This window comes from Canis lupus, chromosome 19 (assembly GCF_003254725.2).
Source record: "Canis lupus dingo isolate Sandy chromosome 19, ASM325472v2, whole genome shotgun sequence".
Classification (NCBI taxonomy): Eukaryota; Metazoa; Chordata; class Mammalia; order Carnivora; family Canidae; genus Canis; species Canis lupus.
In genome coordinates this window covers 28,337,206-28,361,507 of record NC_064261.1, presented here as the reverse complement: position 1 = coordinate 28,361,507, position 24,302 = coordinate 28,337,206, and the positions used below count along the sequence as shown (strand labels likewise).

Below are 24,302 nucleotides of genomic sequence, written 5' to 3'. Positions count from 1 at the left end.
GCACAAGGAGGGACTGGATCCTCGGACCAGGATCATGCCCTGAGCTGAAGGCAGATGCTCAACCAATGAGCCACCCAGGCATCCCCGGAATTGGTTTTCTAATATGATTAAAGGCAATAATGACTCTCTTTCCAGTAACAAAGAGAGCACTGGTAGCCTACAGTGTGGGGTGTGGCAGAAGAGATAAGCAAGATACCACCATTGGACATTCATAATCAAATAAAGTTCTGTGACCACACATGTTACCATGGATGCGATACCTTGGAACATTCTTGTCAAACTAACAAGTATAATGAGATTGGTTGGTTGCTCCTATAGCACCAGACCACATGGGGAAAGAAATGGAGCAGCTCAAGGATATCAACTTCCAGCTGAAGTGCCACATAAACGAGCTGAGATTGCTGAAAAACCAAAACCAGAAACTCATCCCAAGTGGCTGAAGTATAGTACAAATTGAATTTCCAACCTCGCTGCATTCTACTCTTAAAGTGAGGACATTGATGGGGGTGGTGGGGATAAGATCCTGGAAGTTGAAATGGGGATATATGGAAAGAATCTGTTGAAACTAGTGACATTGAACCCTTAAATTCTGATGAATCTTCTTTGCCATGAGAAGTAGCCATTCCACTTCTGCCTGAGATTAACCCTATTTGCCTATTTGCATGTGGGAACTTCAGTAGCCTCCCCTGAAATAGTGCCTTGCATACACTCCTGATACTCCTCATTCCCACCACCCTTCTTTGCTTTTAGACTTCTAATGTGACTCAATAGATGAGGCAGAAAATGTGACCCACATACAGGTTTGATATATTCCAAAAGAATTGTTTGATTTTTCCAATTTATTGAGGCAGAAATCTGGTGAATATAGATGGGAATGTATACTCAGGGTATGAGATAATAATGGAAGGAACATAAATTTGGCTGAATTTATTGCTTAGGGGTCACTAAGCAGAGATTCTGGCTTTAATATGGCAGATTGGGGAGTTAGAAAGGGCCCTAATGTTTAGTTGTTTGTGGAAACATGGAGCTAAGGTGGCCCACAGTAAATAAACATGAAATGCTAACCCTGCCTCGATATCCTATAGAGGAAAGGCTTCAAAGGGCTTGGGAGATTAGAATGTTAGAGTGGATTTGTCACATAAGGCCTGCTCACTCCCAGAGGAGGGCCCAAAGGATGTGTCAGTCATCAATACTGTGAGGGGAGCCCCAGGTTTCCTGAAGATCTCTGTAAAGGCTCTTTTCTGTAGGGACTGAAATCACAGTGAGAACTTCTGCTGCTGGACACAATGGAAAATCTAATGCAATGAAGATAATTGGATCCTGGGGTGGCAGGGGCCAAGCATTGGTGTCAACTGCCAAAGGCAAGATGTCCATAGTTACTCTAATGGGCAGCAGAGTCAAAGCAGCAATCAAAATTAGACTGACTCACAAAGACCTATGGTGTTGGCTAGTTGACCATAATGGTCCTAAAAGTGAAATAGGTGGGAAGTCTACTAAATTTATGCTTGATTCTATCAGGGGGAGGGTTCCAGGTCAAGTGAACAAAAGTCTAATTTAAATAATAAAAATAGGGACACATGGCCCCACAAGTTAATCTCTAAACTTGGTCCAGTTTACAGACCCAAAGCCCCTTGTATAAAGAAAAGTTGGGGCCCCCTTGAGGAAGAAGGACCATATACCCTTCAAAATTTTCTCTCGGTCTTACCCAAAAGGAACTATGGCCTTTTACCATGGTGGCTCTGCACTGAGGGTAAGGAAATAATCAGACCTTCCAGAGATTCTGAACTGATAATGATTCCAGGAGATCCAAAACATCACTGTAACCCATCAGTCAGAGTTGGGGCTTTAGAGGTCAGATGATCAATGGAGTTTTAGCTCAGGCTCATCTCACAGTGAGGTCTAGTGAGTCTCTGAGCCCATTCTGTGCTTATTTCCATGGTTCTGGAATACTTACTTGGAGTAGGCATACTCAGCAATTGGCAGAGTCCCATAGTGGTCCCCTGATCTGTGGAGTGAGGGCTGTTATGATGGGAAAGACCAAGTCAGGCCATTAGAACAGTCTCTAACCAGGAAAATAGAGAACCTATAGCAACATATCATTCATGAAGGGATTGCAGAGATTGATGCCAACATCAAGGACCTGAAGGGTGCAGGGGTGGTGATTCTCATGATGTCTCCATTCAGCTCACATGTGTGGCCCATGCACAAGACAGATGGAGCTTGGAGGATGGGAATAGATTACCAAAAGCTAAACCAGGTGATGACTCCAATTGCAGTTACTGTACCAGATGTGGCTTCGTTGCTTGAGTAAATTAACACATCTCTTGGTAACTAGGCAGCAGCTATTGATCTGGCAAATGCCTTTTTTCCCTCCTTCCATGCTTCTTAGAAAAGACCATCAGAAGCAGTATGCCCAATCTACCAGTAGCAGAAACCAGGGCTAAGCCCCTGATAGGGTACCACTCCGCAGGCTAATCAGTCAGATGTCTGGTTGATTACACTGGGCTGCTTCTGTAATAGAAAGGACAATGTTTTGTTCTTATGCAACAGTCACTAATTCTGTATACAGATTTGTCTTTCCTGCATGCATGCTTATTCACAGTGAGCTGGTAGTTACTAACTGTATTCTCCAGCCAAGGAAAGTAAGGTACAAATAGAATAACTGAACTGCCCTTTGACACCTAAATGTTGATAGTAATATTTTACTTTCTTGTCAGCTTTCCAGTTATTTCACTTATCTGTCTCTTCATGCAAGAACCACACACTTCCTTTTTGAAGGTTTATATAATGTTTAATATCAGTTAGGGTTAATTTTCCTTCACACTCTGATTTCTCAGAATTTCCAAGCCATTCTCCTAAAGATTTTATGAGGATCTTGAGAACAGTCTTTACTTCAAAAGCACTGTATTTTTATTAACTTAGCATCAAATTTATATGTTAACAGAGCTAATTAAAATGATTGTTTTGTTCTTAAATGTGACGAGGCTTCCTATTTGTTGAAGTCTTTGTGTGTTTGTGACTTTCATTTTATTTTAATTTTTTTTAACTTCTAAAAAAGATTTTATTTACTATCCATTAAGAGAGAAAGCACACAAGTGGGCAAGGGGAGGGTCAGAGGGAGAGGGACAAGCAGACTCCCAGCTGAGCAGGGATCCTGATGGGGGGCTTGATCCCAGGACCCCTGGGATCGTGACCTGAGCCAAAGACAGATTCTTAACCAACTGAGCCACCCAGGTGCTCCATGACTTCCATTTTAATTTTCAATATAGACAGTTATGGACAGTTATGTCTAGTTCCCCATAATCTCTGCCTTACTGTCAATCCTAATGTAAATGTGGTCTTTTCTTCCATTATTTCTTCCAACAAATTAGTAATTGGTATTTTTATATACAAAATTTATGGCAATTGTCCAGAGTTGTGGTTTTTTTTTAATTTTTTCAACATCAAAATGAATATTCTCAATTGAATCTGGCAGTGTTTCACATATTAAGTTATACCTCTGCAAATGATTTCGCCATTGTTGTCTTATTTTCATATGTATTGTTTCATTCTTGTGTAATTGTATTATTTGCAATTGCAGAATCTAGTGCAATAATAACGGTGCTAATAAAAACCCATATCTTCTTCCTGCCTCTAATGGGAAGACTTTAAACATCTCCCTATTAAACCCTGAAGGTGGCTTTGGAGTTGATATATTAAGTGTGTTTACACACTCATGTTCATGTATGTATAAAAAGGGGATAGTAATGCCTACCTCATGGGGTGTTGTGAGGATTAAAAGAGATAATATATGTAAAGTACTTAGAACAGTGCCTGGCATCATTGCTCATGATGAATTTATATGGCTGTATTCAGGAGGCTTCCAGCTGTTTATTCCTCTGCAAAAATGGTGGCTGTAAATGATGAAGTGAGAGTAGTACCTGGCATATAGTAAGAGCTCAATAAAGGTATGTCACTAATATATGGTATTGTGAAGGCATTTTATCTTGAACTGATACTGATTTATCAACGGCTTCTGCTGCGTTTTTGAAGACCATTTCCACTTTTGATGTAGAAATCAAATGATTAAGGCTGGTATTTTTTTTAAACAGTAACTCACCTTTTTTTATGGATTCAGCCCCTCTTGGACTTGTTATGTTGTTTTTAAGTGAGCTGCCAGAGTTTGCAACTATTTTGTTTAGGGATTTTTTTAGATCAACATTGAAATAAGAAATTGATCTTAGGTTTCCATTTGATGTCATCTTAATTGAGTTTTAGTATGACTTAGTGAAACTCCCCTGTGAAACATTCTGGCCTGTTTTTATTTGCCTGTCATGCTTTGTTCTTTGACAGAGGCAGCTTTTCACAGCTTGTTCTGTATCTTAATTGTTTTTAATCGATTTTGGTTTTCTATCTCTTTAGGTTCCCTGTCTCCTCTACCATCAGTTTTAGTAGTTTCCATATTCCATAGTGAGCACACATTTGATCCTTTTCCGTTTATTTCCATGGAGATGAATATTGTCACTACTTTCATCTTTTAAATTTATGTTTTTATGGTTGTGGTTGTGGTTTTGCTTTGTTTTTGTTTTGTTTTTTTTTCCTTTAACTCTGTTTAGAGTGAGGGATGGTTCATTTTTCAAGGGTTTTACTTATTTATTTTTCCTTTTATTCTTCTCTTTTCTGGTTCATTAATTTATTTTTATTGTTATTGACTCCATTATAGTTCATAAATTTTTATTTTACTTATTCTGATATTTTTGATTTTGGGAACTAGTTTATCATTTGCATTCTTTCTTATTTACTAAATATTTAAGACAGTGTTCCTTTGAGTCCTCTTTATGTCCAATTGCTTTTGATGCATAGTATTTTATAGTCATTGATTTCTGCCATTTGTGTCACTTCAGTTGTGAGCTTTCTCTGACAAAACTTATTCACAAAAGAGTTTTATTTATATTTTGGTTGATTAATTGCTTTAGTTCCAAATCATAAATAATTTTTCATTTTGTTTCTTTTCTTTTTTTCCTCTTTTTAAAAAATTATGTTTCACTACAATGTGATCAGAGACCCGTTTCTTTTTTTTTTCCACTTTTAAATAAATGTACAGAGCTTTTCTATTTGCAAATGTTTCACAGGTCCATGAAAAGTATATATATTCTATGATTTTAGTCACAGAGGTTAGCATGTGTATAGTCATAGGTGCATTATTAATTAAATTAGAAGTAATTTAAATGCTTAGTTATTTCACTTATTTTCAGTTTTATTATTTCACATGCTGTGAAAGATGAAGTCTCCTACTTAAAAATGTTTATATTTCTGCTTCAATGTCTTGTCATATTATTCATTCCTCTTATTTCTAGGTTATTATGTCACTGATATTAAAAATTGTTTCATATTCACTTTAGATTACCTTTAGCTTTCTATCTTGTCTTTCTTTGTCTCATTTGATGCTGTGAACTGTTCTGAAATCACTTTTCTGTATTGAGATCATGGCTGGCCTTTTGTTTCCTTCCTTTTGTTTGACTTTGCCCCAAAACTTTTCCCTATCATTTAATTTTTAATTTTTCTTAGTGACTTTGTCTTGCTTTTTTTTCTTAAAGACAATTTAATTTTGATTTTGTGATACAGTCATTTTTTGTGTGTTTGAATTGACATTATTAGCCATTTTTCTTTATTGGTTGGTGGATAGTTTCAATTTGGTACCATTATATCATTTAATGCTTTTGTTTCTGATTTGATTTGATTTTAGAGCACTGATTTTGTTTTGCTTTATCTCCCACTCTGCTGTCTGTGATTGCTTTGCTAGGGTTATATGTTTCTTATGCTTTTTAACTAATTGCTATCTTTATAAAAAAAATGTGGCCACATATATACTGCATTTGTTTCCCATTGTTTAAACACTTTCTAGTATTTCCTTTCCATAGATAATAGGGAAGAAAAAGTTAACACTTTGCTTCTACTACTTACTCTCTCACCTCCACATTTTAGATGATTATATTATGTACCTGAATGTGCTTATGCCTTTAAAATATTCTTGGGGTGCCTGGATGGCTCAGTGAATTAAGCCTCTGACTCTTGGTTTCAGCTCAGGTCATCATCTCATGGGTGTTGTGCCCAAGATCGCGAATCCGAGAAACCGCCAAGGAGCTGACACCGATGCAATCACACGAGGGTTTATTTACAAGCTCAAGCCTGGGTCCAAGTATACCCGACTCAGCGGAGCAGGGACTTGGACCCGGAGACTAAGAGGCTTAGCAACTTTACAGGGGCCGGTGGCCAATGTGGCCAATGGGATATGCAGAAAGTTGCACAATCATGCTGGTCCGCTGAGCCGGATTTCCGATTAGGGTGTGTCCTGGTCTTTGATTAGGGCAGGGCAGTGCCCTAGGTAATAAGCAGGTCAGCACAAGGCGGGTGCAGCCCAAAATAGAGCCAGACCTGCTCTGCTTGTCCAGGGGTAAGGAATTTTGTTCAATTTCCTGGGTCCCACATTCCCCCCTTTTTCAGAGGATCCTGTGCAGGACCCAATCATGGGTCCAGGTTGCTCTCAGAGTGAGCCAGAGGAATGATTAAACCAGGATTTTCACCAACCTTGTTGCTAATCTCGCTCTTATTTACAGTTAAGGCAGCACATAACCCCCCAACCCTTTGTTGTAAGAAGACTAATTCTAATCTCCTTCCATTTTGAAGGCCAACCTCTGACTAGGGAGTCTTGGAGGTGGGAAATAAGTGAGAAAGGCGCAGTCTTAGCTTTAGGGGATTGTCCTTGTCTGGTTGGCTTTTCCATTCTGGAACAAAGTCCCTGCTCCGCTGTGTCCGGTATACTTGGACCCAGGCTCGACCTTGTAAATAAACCCTCCTGTGATTGCATGGGTGTCGGCTCCTTGGTGGTTTCTCGGATTCACGGTCTTGGGCACAACAATGGGTCATGGAATTGAGTCCAGAGCTGGGCTCCACAGTCAGCGGGGAGTCTGCTTGAAGATTCTCTCATTCTGCTCCTCCCCCTTAAACTCTCTCTGTTTAAAATAAATGAACAAATCTTTAAAAAAAGAAAAGAAATAAAATATTCTCTATTATTCTATCTTCTCCAAATAAAATTTTTTGACCCCTGTCCATGAAGTAAAAGGGAATCTCACACTTATACTACCTTATACCTTCTCTCCCTGGTCTAACTCCTGCTGATTGCAGATTTTCTAAAATACCAGAATTCGTAATCTTCAAATTTTGTATTGAAGTCGGAACACTATATTTGTTGTAGTCTGTATTCTACAGAGAAATGGAGCCATGCTCAGCACTAACCACTCACTATAGTTTCTCCATTTACTTCTCACTTGGTTCAAGTTCCTCCCATCATAATTTCCTTAAGGAGGCTTCACTGGACATCTTCATTCTGTTCCTGGAAATTCCCATCCATGTGTATCTACAGCTATCATTCTTAAACCCCTGTATCCCTAGAATAAAATCATTGGGACTTTTTTGTTCATTTAGGAACCGAAGAACTGCACTCCTGTTTTCTAGCTGTGCTAGAAATGCTGGCTTAAAAGATTCCTTATTTAATTTACTTCTCAGTAACTTTATTAGGAGATGTTTCAGGGCTAATCGTTATGTGTCAATTCTTTCCCAGGACTCAATGCACTCTTTAATATCTAAAATCAGGTTTTCTTTTATACCTGGGAAAATATTAAATTATAGCTCCATTATAGCTCCATTTTCTTTTTTTTTTCTTTTGTCCTCTTCAGAAACAATATTTTTCTTCACAAACAACTATTTTAAGAATCTGTCTTCTATAGCTATTATTATCATTTTGGGTCTGTATCATATTACCATTTCAGTTTGTAACTCACTGATTCCTGTGCTTATTTTTCTCAACCCTGTGCTCCACAAAGCAGCCTCTGTTTCTCTGTAATATTCATTCTCCCTCTATATGATACTTTGAAAATTATCTTTATTTTTGCCTTAGTTTTATTTTTTCATTTCCTTTTTGTTTAGTTTCTTCTTCCTTTTTTTTTTTTTAAATTCTGCTTTCCATGCTTCTTCTGTTTTATGATTTTCCTCCTTAAATATTGTTTGTCGTCATTGAGTTGGTTTTTTTCTAAGTGATGACTTCATTAAAATGCTTTCTTTTCCTTTTATAGTAATGACAGCAGGTTTCATCTACTTGTTGGCAGTATTTTTTTTTTCTGGCAGGCGTGTATATGTGTGTGTATAAATGGTAATATCTTTTTATAGATCCAGGGATTATTTTTATTATCATTATTCATCTTGTGTCCAGTGAGTTATTCTGAACCACATTTGTAAGAGGTACATAGGAAACTTCAAGGCCAAGGTCAGGTTACAAGATCTCCATGTGTGTGAGGGAGCCCTTGGTTAACTGCACAGAGAAGCTGCAGGGCTCTGTAATTTGCTATTTTTCACTCTCCACTGCATCCCTTCCCCAAAGGCTACCTCTTATTAGTATGGCTTGATTGTGTAATGCATCCTAGGTCCCCACCTTCTGTGCTTATTCCTGGTGTCAAACAGGTTCATGGGAACTCTCAATTGCATCCCCATAATCTTAAAATGAGTGAGTTTATTCCTCAGTGTCTCCACTGAACTTGTAAATGTGTGTCTCCAGACTTTGTGCCACCTGGGCAGCAATGACGGCACTTTTCATCCTGTCCTTTAGTATATTACATAGCTTGTGGTTTCTGGCTTCATGAGAAAGTGACTTTATGTTGTTGCTTGTCTTTCTCCCTATTGTTTAGGTATCATATCAATGCAGAGAAGTAGGGAGAACTGATTTTACTGTTTTAAAATCAGTAGTCCTATTACTATTTTTGTTATCATCTTATCATAATCATACTCTAACAACTTGGCATTCCCAAAATGCATGTTTAGCAAACATATTTCCATGGATTTTATGATTTTGTAAATTCATGGAAATTTAAGGGGCACCTGAGTGGCTCAGTCAGATAAGCTACTGACTCTTTTTTAAAGATTTTATTTATTTAGAGAGAAAGGGGTGGGGGAGGGGCAGAGGGGTGAGAACAAGAATCTAAAGTGGACTCCATACAGCACAGAGTCTGATGCTGGGCTTGACCCCACAACCATGAGATCATGACCTGAGCTGAAATCAAGAGTCAGATGCTTAACTGACTGAGCCACCAAGGTGCCCCAGCTACTAACTCTTGATTTTAGCTCATATCATGATCTCAGGGTGGTGAGGTTGAGCCCTGTGTTGACCTCTTCCCTAGGCATGGAGCCTGCATAAGATTCTCTCTCTCCCTCTGCCTCTGCTCCTTTCCACTCAGCTGGTGCACATACCAACACATACTCTCTCCCTTAAAAAAAAAGAAATCATGAGAATTTGAAGACAGAAAGACAGTGATAAAATACCTAACTTTTTTCTTTTTAAAGACCTTGCTCTGTATCATTTTACCTGCGTAAAGTGATGCCTATTTTTGTAAGTGTAGACTATAAACAAACAAATAAATAAATAAAGCAGCAAAATATCAGGTAGTCATAAGTGCTGAGATGCAAATAAACTCTGATCAAGTGACAAGGTGAATGTGTGTTGGATGGTTTGAGATGGGTGTCATCTAAGAGTGAGTATTTGAAATGGGTATTACACGCAAAGAAAGAAGCAGTTATGTGAGGATCTGGAGAAGGAGCATTCTAGAAATAGAGCACAGCAAATGCAAAGCTCTTACGTTGTGAAGTGTGGCAGAATGGGATAGTAGGTATGATCAACTGTAGCCAGGTAGAATGTTGAAGGGAAGAGCTTGGGTTTCATTAAAGTGCACCATAAAGCACTTTATTATTATTACATATAATATTTATTATTATTATTATTATTATTATTATTATTGAGGTATAACTGACATATTATATCAGTTTCAGGTACAAGACACGATGCAATATTTGTATATACTGTGAAATGATCACCACAATAAGTCTACTTAACATCTATCACGTAATAGTTACAAATTTTTTTCCTTATAATGAGAACTTTTAAGATCTACTCTTAGCAACTTTCAAACATGCAATACAATATTGTTTACTATAGTCACCATGCTGTACATTACGTCCCCATGACTTATTTATTTTATATCTGCAAGCTTGTACCTTTTGACCCCCTTCACCCACTGATAAAAAAAGAATATTTCTTATAATGAAATCAGATGCCCTTGACTCACATTCATCATTTAAATGGCATACTGTGCATGAAAATACAAACCCTCTTAATTCACCAGGTACTAATAAAAGATTTCCCCACATACAGATTTGTAAAATTTGAGATACAATTGAAAACATATGGATGTCCCTGACCTCATGTGTTCTTCCATCTGGAAGAATTTGAATTGTAAACGAGGAATCTAAAACTTGTATTGGTGATGACCTGAGCAAATGATTACTCATGAAGACCTAGGTATATTGTCAAAGGAGACACCCTGGCTTGAGAGAGTACTTCTCTGAGACATATTCTCACAAACACTGTCTGATTTAATTTTTACAGCAACTCATTTGAAATAAGTATAAATTGCTTCTATTTTTTACTTGAATAAATACATATTCAAGGTTTAAGGAATTTGTCCAAGGTTATACAGCTAGTAAATGACAGAGCCCAACAACAACCACAAAAAACCCCACCGTTTTGCTCATCACCCAACAGGGACTTTTCCCCTGAGTTTGCCACCTGCTAGGCTACAGGTTGGGGCAAGAAGTGCCTCACTGATCTTTGGAAATCACTCCCCTATTAGTAGTCCGGTCAGAAACTACTCAAGAGGCTTCTCTGATGAAGCCATTTATTTATCTCTATTAGAGAGCAGGCTTGATTTTCCCATAGCTGTGAGCCTCAGAATTGACAACAGCTGCTGGACACCTGAGTGGTGTTATTTTTGCCAAGAGACAACAGAGTGAATGACTTGTAGCAGCTTTGGAACCCTGATGAGTTCAAGGCCCAGAGTAGAGATTGTAGAAGGTAATTCCCAGATAATTCAAGGGGAAAGGGAAGCTAAACAAAAATCCCTGTTTCACTGTTTGAGATTGTGCTATGAGAAATGAATTTAGAAATCTGAGAAGGAAATTGCCTCATGTGGGGTGCTTTGAAGAATTTCTTACCTTCTCTTTCCTTTACTCTTTGAGAATTGAACTCCCACACAATGCAGTTGTGATACTGGAATTTCTCTTCCATTTGGAGTAAGATTTAACTTAAGATAAAACTGGATGATTCCTTCAAAGAAACCAAGTGTCTTAATACAGGTCAGGGAATTGCTGGCCACTCATGTGCCATGGATATCATTCTTCTTTTTGGCTTTTGTGTGTGTGTGTGTGTGTGTGTGTGTGTGTGTGAATTAGTGGTGGAGGTGTAGGGGTCTCAGATCATTCAGATGTGGCATTTTCTTTCCTTCAAAATGCTGAATGCATTCAGCACTTCTGCAAGGGAGAGAGTGCTGCTTATGTCTCAGTTAAGGCAGAAAACTCACATTAAAGAAATTTAATGCAATATGAAGTTAGTGTCTACCATGCAGCAAACCATCTGGTAGGTACTGAAATTCAGATATGACTAGGATGCCAGTCTTGCCCTCACAAGGCTTTTCTTCACCTTGGGGAGAAAGATGTGCAACTGAGTAATTGCAATGTGCAGTGGGCAAGGCTCCACATATTTTCTTGAAACCCTGGGGTCTCCCTACATCATTCATCATTCTTCCATTTCTTTAGGAAGCAGCCAGATATCAGAGAAGAGTCTTGGAAGTAGATGTATGGAGATTTATGTGAAGTTATTCAGGGGTTCTTTCTGAGCCCACATTCGAGACTGGCCTGGAGTTAAATTTTAATCCTTTCACTTCCTGTCCCTGTCACCTGTATGACTCCTTAGGGAGGTGAGGAGGAACTAAAGGGAAAAACAGTCTTTGCGGCTGGTCCTGCCACAACAGTTGTTGGTACCCTTAGTCAGGTGCTTGTCTGGAGGTGGCTTCTCCCTCCCTGGGCACTTTTGTGGCTTTCTCAGTGATCCCACGCTAGAAAATTCCAGTTGTGAGTCAGGTGACATGGATGATGACTTTTCCTAGAGAGTTGCATACGATCTTGTGGGGATCCCATTCACCTCTCCCTCAACTCCCAGATGGCCCTTTTGGGCACAGTCCTTTTACACTAGATTATTTAGGCTAGATATTTCCCACTTGCCTCACATCAAGGTGATTCTTTTCATTACTGTCTATGGGAGTGAATTTTCATCCCAGCCTACCCCCTTATTTCTCTGCTCTGCCATATTCAATCAATATATACAACCTTCAGATTTCTCAAGCTCATTGGATAAAAAACACAGCTGTCAGGTAAAGTGTCAAAGGACTCAAGTCATATTAAAAATGAGCAAACAGAAAATAATAATAAAATAAGAGCAAAATAAAAGGAGGAAAAGATCAATGAAGAGCCAAGACTGTAACAGGAAATCATATTTTCAAAGTGGTTTTAGCCCCACAGGACATTTATCAATGTCTGAGGACATTTTTGGTTGCCATAATTGGAGGGCAGGTTGCACCCCCCTATCTCCCACCCACAACAAATAGTTACCCTGACTAAAATTTTCAGTAGAATCAATGGTGGGAAACCCTGCTCTAAAAGAATTTAATAAGGACATGGGTGAATGAAACAGAAGTCAAATGAAGTATCAAATGAGAATGAAGAAGGGATAACAGAGAGCTAAAGAAGCATGCTAAATATCCAAATAATATCATTTCTTTAACAGAATGGCCCCAGTGGCAAAGTAGATGTCTACTTTTAAAGAAAGCAAGCAAAATCAATGAGCTTAAAACATTTAATGAGATTGTAACTGATATGGAGGACAAAGGCTAGTGCATGTTTCTCATTAGTGTTCTTGAATTAAAGACCTCAGTAAATGGGACAAAGCCATATTCAAAGACATAAAATGAGAACTTTTTTCCCCCTACAATGAAGGAAGAAGTGGATCGGATCATCCAAGAGAGTAACACTGTGTTCCAACCCTACTGGCACAGGTATCTTTCATTTCTGCAAATTGAAGTGTTAAGAGCAAAACTTCTGCTGAAAATGACCATTAATAACTGGACCCAAAATTTCTAAAAACAACTTAAGAAGCTTAAAATTATAGTGACGGTACTGCTAGAACAAGCTTCCTGTGAAAATATTAATCAAAGACATGAACAGTGATATCTTAAAGAGATATAATGTAAAAAGGGCTTTTATTTTTCTTTTCTTATGGTAAGACATGATTAGACCTGATCACACATGGATGTGCCTATTTGTATCACTACCTGGGAACACTGCTCTGATCCTTTTCCTGAAGATCCAGTTCTACAGATTTCTCAATGGCACCTTGGGAACCAGTCTAATCCCCTAGGACATCATCCTGGGAGGCTTCAAAGCCTTGCTGGAACTCTGACAAGTCAAGGGAAGATAATCAGATATTAAAAATTATACTCTTTTTATTCCCAACAAATAATTCTATTTTCCTCATCTCACGGCTGCTGGGATTTTGCAGCAGCAGGAGACACTCATAAGTTGTAGACAAATCAAGTAAAGGAGAAGTAAAGATTATTTCTTCTGAAATAATCTGGTTTCAGAATGGTGATATGTCTGCCTAAGGATGAAAACGTATGTGTTCTTCACTTGTCAACTGGTTTACCACTCTGACTAGAAAACTCTGTCTTTTCACCATGGCACATTGCCTTACTTGGAGAGGCAATTTATGCAAAAGACCTGGCAAAGTTCCTGGAACATAGCTTGTGTCTGATCAATGATCATTACTCGTATACTGTAAACAAGTATACTATATTTCATTATTTGGGAAGAGGCAAGACTCATTTTATAAACAAATCTTGACAGATTTAAAATACTTTTCTCAAATGTCACTCAATGCCTATCTCTTTGATAAGACTAGGTCTCTTTTAAGAAGATAAAAGGAAAAAACATGTGGATAGTTAATCATTAGGAAAGGAAGATACAGGAGGAAGGAAAAAAGATATCTTGAAATGAACCCTTTGTGGATTCTTTCTCTGCCCCCCCTCCACATGAATGCTATGATGTGACTTTTCCTATGATCACACTTAATTTATATTGTGTCACTAATCGCGTGGCAATTCTTTAATTGAATTTATTCAATCTTTTGTTCATGCACTTTGGGAGGTGAAAGAAATACAACAGAGACCTAGGTATATTCATTCAGTCAGGGTACTTAAGATATAAACAAATAAACAATTATAGTTTGCTTTGACAAACTAAGCTTGAGTAAAGAGTAGCACATGAGAAGAGTTCCAATAAGGTACTGGGCCACAGAGACCACACAATTTCCCAGAGAAATATACATAGTAAGGGAGATCTGAAGGGTAAGTAGGAATGATCTGAAGACAAAGGAGGAAAAACTCTTGTGGACAGAAGACTGGCATATGCAAAACCCAGCAGTAAGAGCATAGGAGAAAATGAATGGGAAATATCAGAGAGGGAGACAGAACAGAGAGACTCCTAACTCTGGGAAACGAACAAGGGGTAGTGGAAGGGGAGGTGGGTGGGGTGATGGGGTGACTGGGTGATGGGCACTAAGGGGGGCACTTGATGGGATGAGCACTGGGTGTTATACTATATGTTGGCAAATCGAACTCCAATAAAAAAATATACAAAATATTTTTTAAAACAAAATTATTCATCCTGTTCAAAGAAAAAAAAAGGATAGCTTTCTAGTATGTCTTCATGCAAATATAAACATATAAGGGGGCACCTGGGTGGCTCAGTTGGTTTAAGTGTCTGCCTTCTGCTCAGGTCATGATCCTGGAGTCCTGGGATTGAGCCTCATGTCAGGCTCCCTGCTTAACAGGGAGTCTGCCCCTCCCTCTCCCTTGACCCTCCCCCTCCTTATGCTCTCTCTCTCTCTCTCTCTCTCTCTCAAATAGATAAATAGAATATTTAAAAAAATAATAAAATTTAAACAGATATGTATACACTCTTCCTGCTTATTTAAAAGGTAGCAAAATATCCACACTCCTCTTCCTCATTCCATAAACAATATGTTCTGGAGATCTGCCCATACAGGTTCATTAATTTGTAACTACTTAGGATTCTACTGTATGGCTACAGCTGAACCTAAACAGTCCTGATTGATCCCTTGGAAGATTTTGAATTTTTGCTATTACAAAAATGTTGCTCTGAATAAAATAAAAATGTTTTCTCAACTTGTCATTTGTCTTCCCATGTATTTTGAATCCCATACATAAAGTTTGTTTATATGTAGTCAAAAATTCCTTTTTGACTTGAGATAATTTGTATGATATATATGAAATTTCCATAAATATTTGGGTCTATTTTTGGACTTTCCCATTTCTTTGTTTTGATTTTCTATTTATTTGCCAGTACTACATTTTAAAATGATCGAGGCTTTATACAGCATTTACTATCTCTTAAGGCTATAGCTCCATATTGTCTTTCTACTTCAGTGTTCTTATGGCCACATTTACTTCATGTTTTATATAAGGTTAGAATCAGTTTATCTAATTCTGGAAATGAATCTTGTTATTTCCACTGACTTATTTATAAATAACTTAGAATTGACATTTTTATGAGATCGAGTCATTCTGTTAAAAGCATGTTATATATTTCTATTCATCAGGTCTACTTTTGTATCTTTAAGGATTTTTTTTTAGGTTTCTGCATACAGTTATTTCTTATATATTTCTTGTTATATGTATCCTGTGGCTTGTTTTCTTCTGTCATTAAAAGTGAAGTCTTTTCTTCCATTATATTGTATTAGTTGTCTATGTATATGAGGGCTATTGACCTTTGATTATAAACTCTATATCCTGCTATCTCAATGAATGAATTTACTTGTTTTAGTAGTTTGTTTTGTTCTTATAGACTTTAGGGTTTCCTGGGTTGGTTATATGATCACATCGTCCACAAATTGTGTGTATGTGCATGTGTGTGTGTGTGTGTGTGTGTGTGTGTACTAACCACCTTATTATCACTTTTAATTCTCTAATGTCTTTTGCCTGATACATTGGCCAATGTCCCAGTTAAAACTTAAGTAATAATTATAGAAGTAAGAGAGAGTGGACAGCTATGTCTTCTTTCTGACTCTAAAAATTGATAAAGGTCAAAAGGATCTTTCTCTCCATTGAGCTGGATATGGGTTGTGTGTGTGCATATGTGTGTATACACATGATCATGTTTAAGTACATGATCATCAGTTTCTATCATATTACAGTTGGTGTTTTGTCTAGAACATAGTTGAAAGTTATCAAATTTCTTTGTTTCTATGGAGAGGCTTATACAATTTCTATAATTAAATGAAAGAATATATTCAGTTGTACTAACATTTCTTAATATGTTGAATATGAATATGTTGAATTCCTAGAATTGAATTTCATAAACTAATTTATTCTATAGCATTTTCTTTTTTTTCTATAGCATTTTCTTTGTGCAATCATTTTCATATTTTGAGTCAAGATTATATTTTCTTCATTAAAATAATTAAGAAATGTCTCTTTTGTCCCCTATAGTCTGGAAAATTTAAATAATATTAGAATTTCTATTTATATTTGGTAGAGTTCTGCTCTAAAATCATGTGGTTTTGATATTTTCTTAGCAATTTAGTGCTGTGAAAGTTCTCCCCTTGTATGTAAATCAATCTATTTAGTTTCTGCTCTTATAAAGTCAGTTTGGGTAAATAACAATTTAATAAAATGTCATTTATTTCATCCAGTTTCTATTTATTTGCTTAGAGTTTACAAAAAAAAAAATCTCCTGTGTTTTTTATTCTGTTCTTCCTGTTTCTGCATTTATTTTCCCCTTGTCATAATCATGTTTATTTATTTTGTGTTTTTCTTTTTCTTAGATAAGTCATTATTTTATCTATTTTCTATTTCCACATATAATCTGTTTGTAAGTTTTTCTGTTGATTTTTTTCCCCCTAAATGATTAATTTGTATTTTATCTTCAAGTCTGTCTTTACTTCAGTTAATTTGGTTGTTATTGTTCAACTTTTTGTGCAAATCTTCAGTGAAATACTTATTCACTTTCATTATTTCTTTTCTGCTCATATGAGTATTTAAAATTGCATTTCCTCTGGGCATTTTCCATCCCAGCATATTGGTTCTAAAATGTAGTGTTTTCATTATCATTGTCTCCTAGAAATTTTGCAATTTGGATTCGTATTTACCTTTTGACCTGAGACTTGCTTATGAGGAGACTGAAGTTTTTTATGAATATCAAACATTATGTTTATCAAGTATAATGTAAATATTATGATTTTGAACACATGGGGAGGTCTACTATCTGCACAGTGAAGATGGATTGGTGGGGAACAGGCTGTAGAGACGTCTCTCTATAGGAGTTTGCTTCTATTCAAAGATAAATTTTAGGTTGCTTGCAGTCGAGCCATGTGGTAGCCCATACAACGAAGATGGCTGTTAGAATGAAACAAGCAGATAGATTTGGGGTCTATGAAGGGAGTGTGATAACATTTTCATGATGATTCATTGAAAGTACTGCCTGTGGCTGAGAAAGGAGCCAATGATGTTGAGTGAGGGTCAAGCTAGGGCCACTGAATTAATGGAGGAGCTATTCACAGAGGCAGGAACTTACCAATGAAGAAAATATTTGGAGAGAAAGACAAGAAGTGTGAGATACAGGCATTTAGGTGCCTGGAAAATCTACATGGAGGAATGTTCTCAAGATAGTGGGATACGGAAAAGGGTGTAGGATTAGAGACAAATTTTAGAGATTCAATACATGGAACTGGCTCAGGGGAAATCTTTCAAATAATAATAAGGAAGGACTGAGGAGGGGACCAGCGAGCTCCAGGCATTTACAGGATGAGCAGAGGATTCATACATAGCGTGTTAAGGAGGCTGAGAAGAAGAAACCAATCTTTCTTTGCACTAAATAGTAACTGCCTTGAAGCAGGCACAGCATCTGAAACATGGAGGGTAGACAGGAAAGGGTTCATTAAATGAGGAAATAATGGAGTGTGTGGGCAAAGCAATTTTCCACAACTAAGGAAAATTATAAATCTGTTGTGCTAATTTAATCAATAAGAAAATTAAATGATGAAATAAATGGCGCTTCAGCTGGCACCTCCAGGAAAGGACTAACTCAATAGAGGACCCATGGTTCCATCAGTGGTGTCCTTACCCAGTGATAAAATACAAGCTTTCTCAGTCACTCTTGCTGTGCTTTACCACCTAGCCAGCATGATCGTTTTGACAGCTAGTTATTTTACTAAGTTATCAGAGAGCAGGTAATAGCCCCTCCATTCAGTCAAAACAGTCAAATTAGGTGTACATGTAGACACAGTCTTCCTTTGCCAAGATTTATGACACAGAAAGGGATGAATTAGAAGATAGAACAATAGCACCGGTATATAAATGATGTGCTGTCTGTCTCCAGTGAAAACACATAGTGTTTATTGAGTAGGAATTGTCACTGACGCTTGGAATAGCTTTCAAAGAAAACCAGAACATGCATTACTTTATTGCAGTAATTGAAACATGCAATTTTCCAAGCTTTTAAGGAAGGGGGGAGGGATAAAATGAACAGGGAAGTTGAAGTCCTTAGTGGGAGATGCAGAAGCCAGCCCATGTCCAAACACTGATTAATTGTATTTACCGCTACACTTTGCTACGGTTTCATTTGATCTAGGAAATCCTCTGCAATGGCCTTTAAAAGAAATAGCAAATACTTTTCCCCCCAAACAATGTAGCAGGAAGCCATCTGGGCAAAATTTTGCATAATTGTGTCCTTAAATGTTTTAAAAATGTATTATATGCATGACCTGACCTGTTGTTCTTAGTTTGGAACGCAGTGCCCTTCTCTTCTGGCAGTCAAATAAACAACCAATCTACTCATTTGAAAAGGCTGCCTGATGAATTCCTGCTGGAGGGACTGCTGCCTCTTTGAAATAGCTGTTAAACCTAAAAGTCTCTACCATCTATGTGACATTTTAGCGTATTTGGTATAATGCAATTTATAATACTGTACCACAATTTTTCTCCCAAGCTAAAGCAGTTAAAACTGTTGCATTGTTTGCTCTAGTTTTGCTCTATCACTTGATTTCCCGGTTTAAGTCTGCTCTCTGGGTGAACATGGGCTCTTCACGTTGAAAGGGCCCAGTTATTTGTTGGATGAATAACCGTTGCTTTCTTCCTCGCCTCCCTCTCTCCTCCTTCCCGCCCTCCTTTCTCCAAGCTCTGCACTAAGCAAATGGTTCACCAGATTTTGCCCAGCCCTCTGAATTAGTGACTTCTAAGGGGATTGGCTGTTTCAGATCTTGCGCTCCTACTGCAAGTTTTCCAGCGAAGTCTGCTACTTTATCTTTCCTTCTGTGCCCCGCCCAGAGCTATAGTCAGTTAAACAAAATTCAGAACCAGTGCACATTGGGCTGCTTAGTTTACTGACACGGGAAATTCAATTTCCATGTACATTTCCAGTTTTAATTGCTAATATTAAGTGATTTTTGAATTTCTAATGAATACCTAATTAGGGCAAATGTTCTCCTCACTAACAAGTAATTATAGCATTCCAAACACGTTTACTCTAATTAAACAAAACAGTTTGACTAATTACAATGGCAAGGCAGCACACAGTGGATTTCTATCTTGAAGGTGCTCCCTTAGATACCCTTTCCAGAGAAATAAATTTTCTTTGGGGCCCTCTCAAGGCAGTTCCTGGTGGTACCAGTGACATGAAAGGAAGTCATCCAACTGGAGACTCACTGCATCCTCCATATGATAGAGACATCTCCGTAGGGTTTCTTTTTTTTTTTTTTTTTAAGATTTTATTTATTTATTCATGAGAGAGACAGAGAGAGAGAGGCAGAGACACAGGCAGAGGGAGAAGCAGGCTCCATGCAGGGAGCCCGACGTGGGACTCATTCCCGGGTCTCCAGGATCACGCCCGGGACCGAAGGTGGCGCTAAACCGCTGAGCCACCAGGGCTGCCTTCCGTGGGGTTTCTTGTCTGTTTTTCCCCATTGAAGGGGAACAGATGACTCCAGTGCACATGGGGCAGTTGCCTAGAACAGCTGCTGGAATCTAAAGACTTGGTTTCAGAGTAAATGTTTTAAGTTGTATACATTTTGCATTATACACTATAGTAAGTCTGTTTTGACTTTAATCAAAGAAATAATCGTTTCTTCCAAATCTTTGACACTCTAAAAGATGACCCACACTCCCCTGAGGCTTCCGGGGCCCCTGGCATGGTGCAGTGGACTCTTGCAGTTGTGAGCTGGGGCAGGAACTATTGCATCTGAATGCAAAGTCCATCCTCTTGAAGCCTCTACCTATGTATATGTTCAATGGTATGGATCTCATTTGAATCAGCATTGAGGATGGCTGAATTTTGGATCCTCTTATAGCTCTTGTTTATTGAGCTGCTACTGAAATTTGAAATTAGAGCCTAAAAAGTTACTATTAGCCTATATCTGCAGTACCTGGCAACGTTATTAAGGAAGCAGATCATTTGATCATTTCACCTTTATTTAATTTTTTTTTGAGCTGTGTTATTCTAGTATCTTTACTAGAGAACCATTGAAAATAAAATTCACATATAACCCTTTAAGAGGCCAATCACAGGTCCATGGATCACATGAGTCACACAAAAATGAATAGATGCATACGCATACTTGTGTTACACGGACATTCATCCTGGAGACATCTGCATGAGGGAAGGTGATCATGACATATAGCTATGAGAGAATACTTCTAGACAAGACATGTTTCATCCAAATTCTGAGGATAGGCTCATGGTTTAGTAAGAAAGAGTAATCAGGGATCCCTGGGTGGCGCAGCGGTTTGGCGCCTGCCTTTGGCCCAGGGCGCGATCCTGGTAGACCCGGGATCCAATCCCACATCGGGCTCCCGGTGCATGGAGCCTGCTTCTCCCTCTGCCTGTGTCTCTGTGCCTCTCTCTCTCTCTGTGACTATCATAAATAAATAAAAATTAAAAAAAAAAGAAGAAAGAGTAATCACATGTAGGAATAGACTTAGAAGATGACAAAGAAGGAACTGACATAAGAGAACAAGCAGGGAGAATAAAGTAATGCAGAAGATTAAAATCAAAGATGAACATGGTGGAAAAGTAGGACATGCCACTTAATAGAAGGTCCAGGTCTCAGCTTTCAAGGTTGTGGAAAGCCATCCTTGGGTGTTTGACCGTGCTAGTTGAAAGATGCCCATCCATGCATTTAACAAGTATTAACCACTCTTACTCCATCATGTAGGAGCCATGATGTGTCCATACACTGGCATGACGTGAAGTGATCTCTCCCATAAAAAAGAGAAGCAAATAATGTTAAGAGGGGTTCAGAGACCCCAGCCTGGTCTCCTTCTCAGCTTCCTTCCCTACTTGGTTCTCTTTTGTGACTCTGCTCAGGACAGTTTCCCATAGAATACCTTCACTACTCAATCTCTCCCTGTTGTTCATAGCTCACATTTCCATCTCAGACAACTGAAAGCTTACCCTAATGAAACAGGAAAAGCACTGTTCTAAGGGCTTTTCAAGTATAAACCAATTTAACTTGCCCAGAGGTAAACAACTAGTGAGTTACAGAGCCAGTATCTGATAAGGAGGCTGATTCCAGAGCCTAGATTTCTAAAACATAACCACAGTGCCTTTCTGCTGACTTCTTTGTTGTCCTGAAGTATCTGTGATGGGTCTTGTTGGGCTGGTGAGACTGGGGACCTCAAAATGGCCCACCCAAGGCCAGCAACCTCCCAATAAGGCCACCTTGCCACCCTACTCTAACTTAACTTAGGAAACCTGTAACCCTTGCCCTAACCGAAAACAAAACAAAACAAAACAAAAAAACAAGACCCAGAAAAGACTGAAAACCTGAAAAACACCACCATATAAGGAAACCTCACCTGTATTTCCCTACCAACCCTCCCACCAAGAACTCCTTATAAACCTTCCTGAAACCTGCCTGGGCCCGACTTCCCTGCTCCCTCCCTCCCCTGAGAGCCAGGGAACCTTGCCGGAGAGCACATTCCATTAAAAGCTTGTTTCAACCAACTTTTGCCTGGCCTCTCTATTCCATTTCACCTACCGAGATCGGATTAAACCTGACAGGTCTCATCAAATACTTGTCTCACTCTCTTCATTTTGGGGGTTCTTGAGAGTAGGACCCAGAGTATGTCCTCTGTTCATATCTTAGAGAAATTTTGGGTAATGATATCAGTCAGGTAATCAGAAAAATGAAGTATCTGTTAAAAAAAAAAAAAAAAAAAGAAAGAGTGATCTATAGCTAACGAAGAAATATCTCAGAGAGTCCCAGATTCCCATTTCATTTTCCCCCTCATTTGTGAATAATTGTTCTCATTTTCTTGCTTCTTGGAATAAGAACTTAAGAATATTTTTCTTTAGCTAGTCTATCTTTGAAGACAAAATTGAAATGCATACTTAAATGTTTTGTGGTTATCTTATTTTAGGTAACTTTGCTTATGTAGACAGGGAAATATCTGAAGGCTTTTTAATCAGTTTATTTGTTTTTTGGCCTTGTAGTAGCCTCCACTCTCCTACCCTATCACAACCTGCCTTTTCTAAAAGGTCTTGTGGTTAATTCCTTTTAAAGTGCCAACTTTTGGGATGCCTGGATGGCTCAGCTGATTAAGCATCCGCCTTCAGCTCAGGTCATACATGATTGCAGGGTTCTGGGATTGAGCCTTAGCAGAGAGCCTGCTTCTCCCTCTCCCTCTGCTGTTCCCCTGCTCGTACTCTCTGGATCTCTCTTTCTCACTGCGTCAAATAAATAAACAAATAATAATCTTTAAAAAAATAAAATGCCAACTTTTCAGGTTTTATGAATATTTTAACAGAGCAGATGAATTTACACTCAAGTGTGAAAGAATGCCCACTTATCCTTCCTGTTATTAGTGCTTTTATTATAATTGTTATCTTAAAGAGACATCTAACAATGTTTGGACTTTTGCAAATAGTTGTATTCTTTAACACAATGGATATTTCTGTTTGATGCTTGAAGTGCCTTATAAAATTCAAAGAGAATCAAGCATCTGATGCCTTATTTTAATCAATGCAAACAATGCTCACTTAAAACACTCATGAATCCTTTCATAGATTCTAACTCAGTGGAACCTGCTTAATGCTCATTAAAACTTTAGCCTCAGTTCTGGTGACCTCTTAGCTGTTTTGGCATATAATGATTTTTGTCCTCTGAGCTCTAAAGTTAGACCATTAATCTAATGTAATCAAGATTTGAGAGACAGGGCATTAGTCTCCTAAGGATTCCTTTTGCCTTTTGATATTATACAATTTGCTTATCAGAATTCTGTTCCCTATAGATGGACTAAATTAAAATGTAACTAGACAAATGTTAAAACAAATAAAAAATATGAATTGTAAAGTGTAGATTTCAAGTAGCACGGAACCCAGTGGCTGGATAGGTTTAACTACTACCTGCATCATAATCAGAGAATCAGAAAAATGAAATTTACTTTAACACTATTGTATTTGAGGACAAAATTTCAGCTCAACCAAACCCCAACGTCTGAAATGTCTTAAACTATCTTATATGGACTAATTACTAGAATGATCTTAAGTAAGACACTTTTCACTCTTCATGCCTCAGTTTTCATGCTATAAAATGATGATTTTGGTCTGTGAAGCTCTAAGAAACTTTCCAGTTCTGCACATTGGTAATTCCAAGTGAGATTTCCTTCAGCTAGCATGCCTTTTAAATGCTACATTTTATTTGCTTTCTGATTTCCTTTTATTCATTGAATAAAAAAGAGTTTATGAATCATCTTTTCTTACCTATTTGATATTGGAGAACTATGGGCACTTGGAATCAGTTTCAAATTTAACTTATATTTACCTTTTTCTTTTACTCCATTAGGGATATGTGCACATAAATCCATCTTCCATCTATGCTCTGCTGACTCATTTGGAAAAATCAGAAGTGAGATGGTTGTTCTTCTCTGTTAATAATTACACAGGGACCTAATGTAAATAGAAGAAATTATATGGAGATCTTCCAATCTAATACATGGTATTTATTTTCATAATTGTATTATGATACAGGAAGCATCATCACTCATTTTACAAATAAAATATGTTATAGAATAAGAACTTGAACTTCTCTATTAAACTTAAGGATGTTATGGGTACCAGCAGCCATGGTTGTATGCTTCTTCTGCAATCACTTTTCTTCAACCACCAACTCACAAACATACACACAAACACATCCCTTACAAACATACAAAATAAAAAGCTAAGAACAAGTCTCTATATTTATATAAGTCCCTGCATCCAGAATAATTATAAACTAAAACATTGTGTAAAGTAGTAACATATTAAAAGCTCAACAA

General features: G+C 37.8%; 1 long non-coding RNA gene across 1 annotated transcript; it reads left to right on the top strand.

Moving 5' to 3' along the window:
- Positions 1-243: 243 nt before the first annotated feature.
- Positions 244-24,063, top strand: LOC112647621 (uncharacterized). Its single transcript, XR_003128388.2, has 2 exons — positions 244-488; positions 23,831-24,063. It is a non-coding gene; the product is annotated as an uncharacterized LOC112647621 (long non-coding RNA).
- The last annotated feature ends 239 nt before the right edge of the window (positions 24,064-24,302 follow it).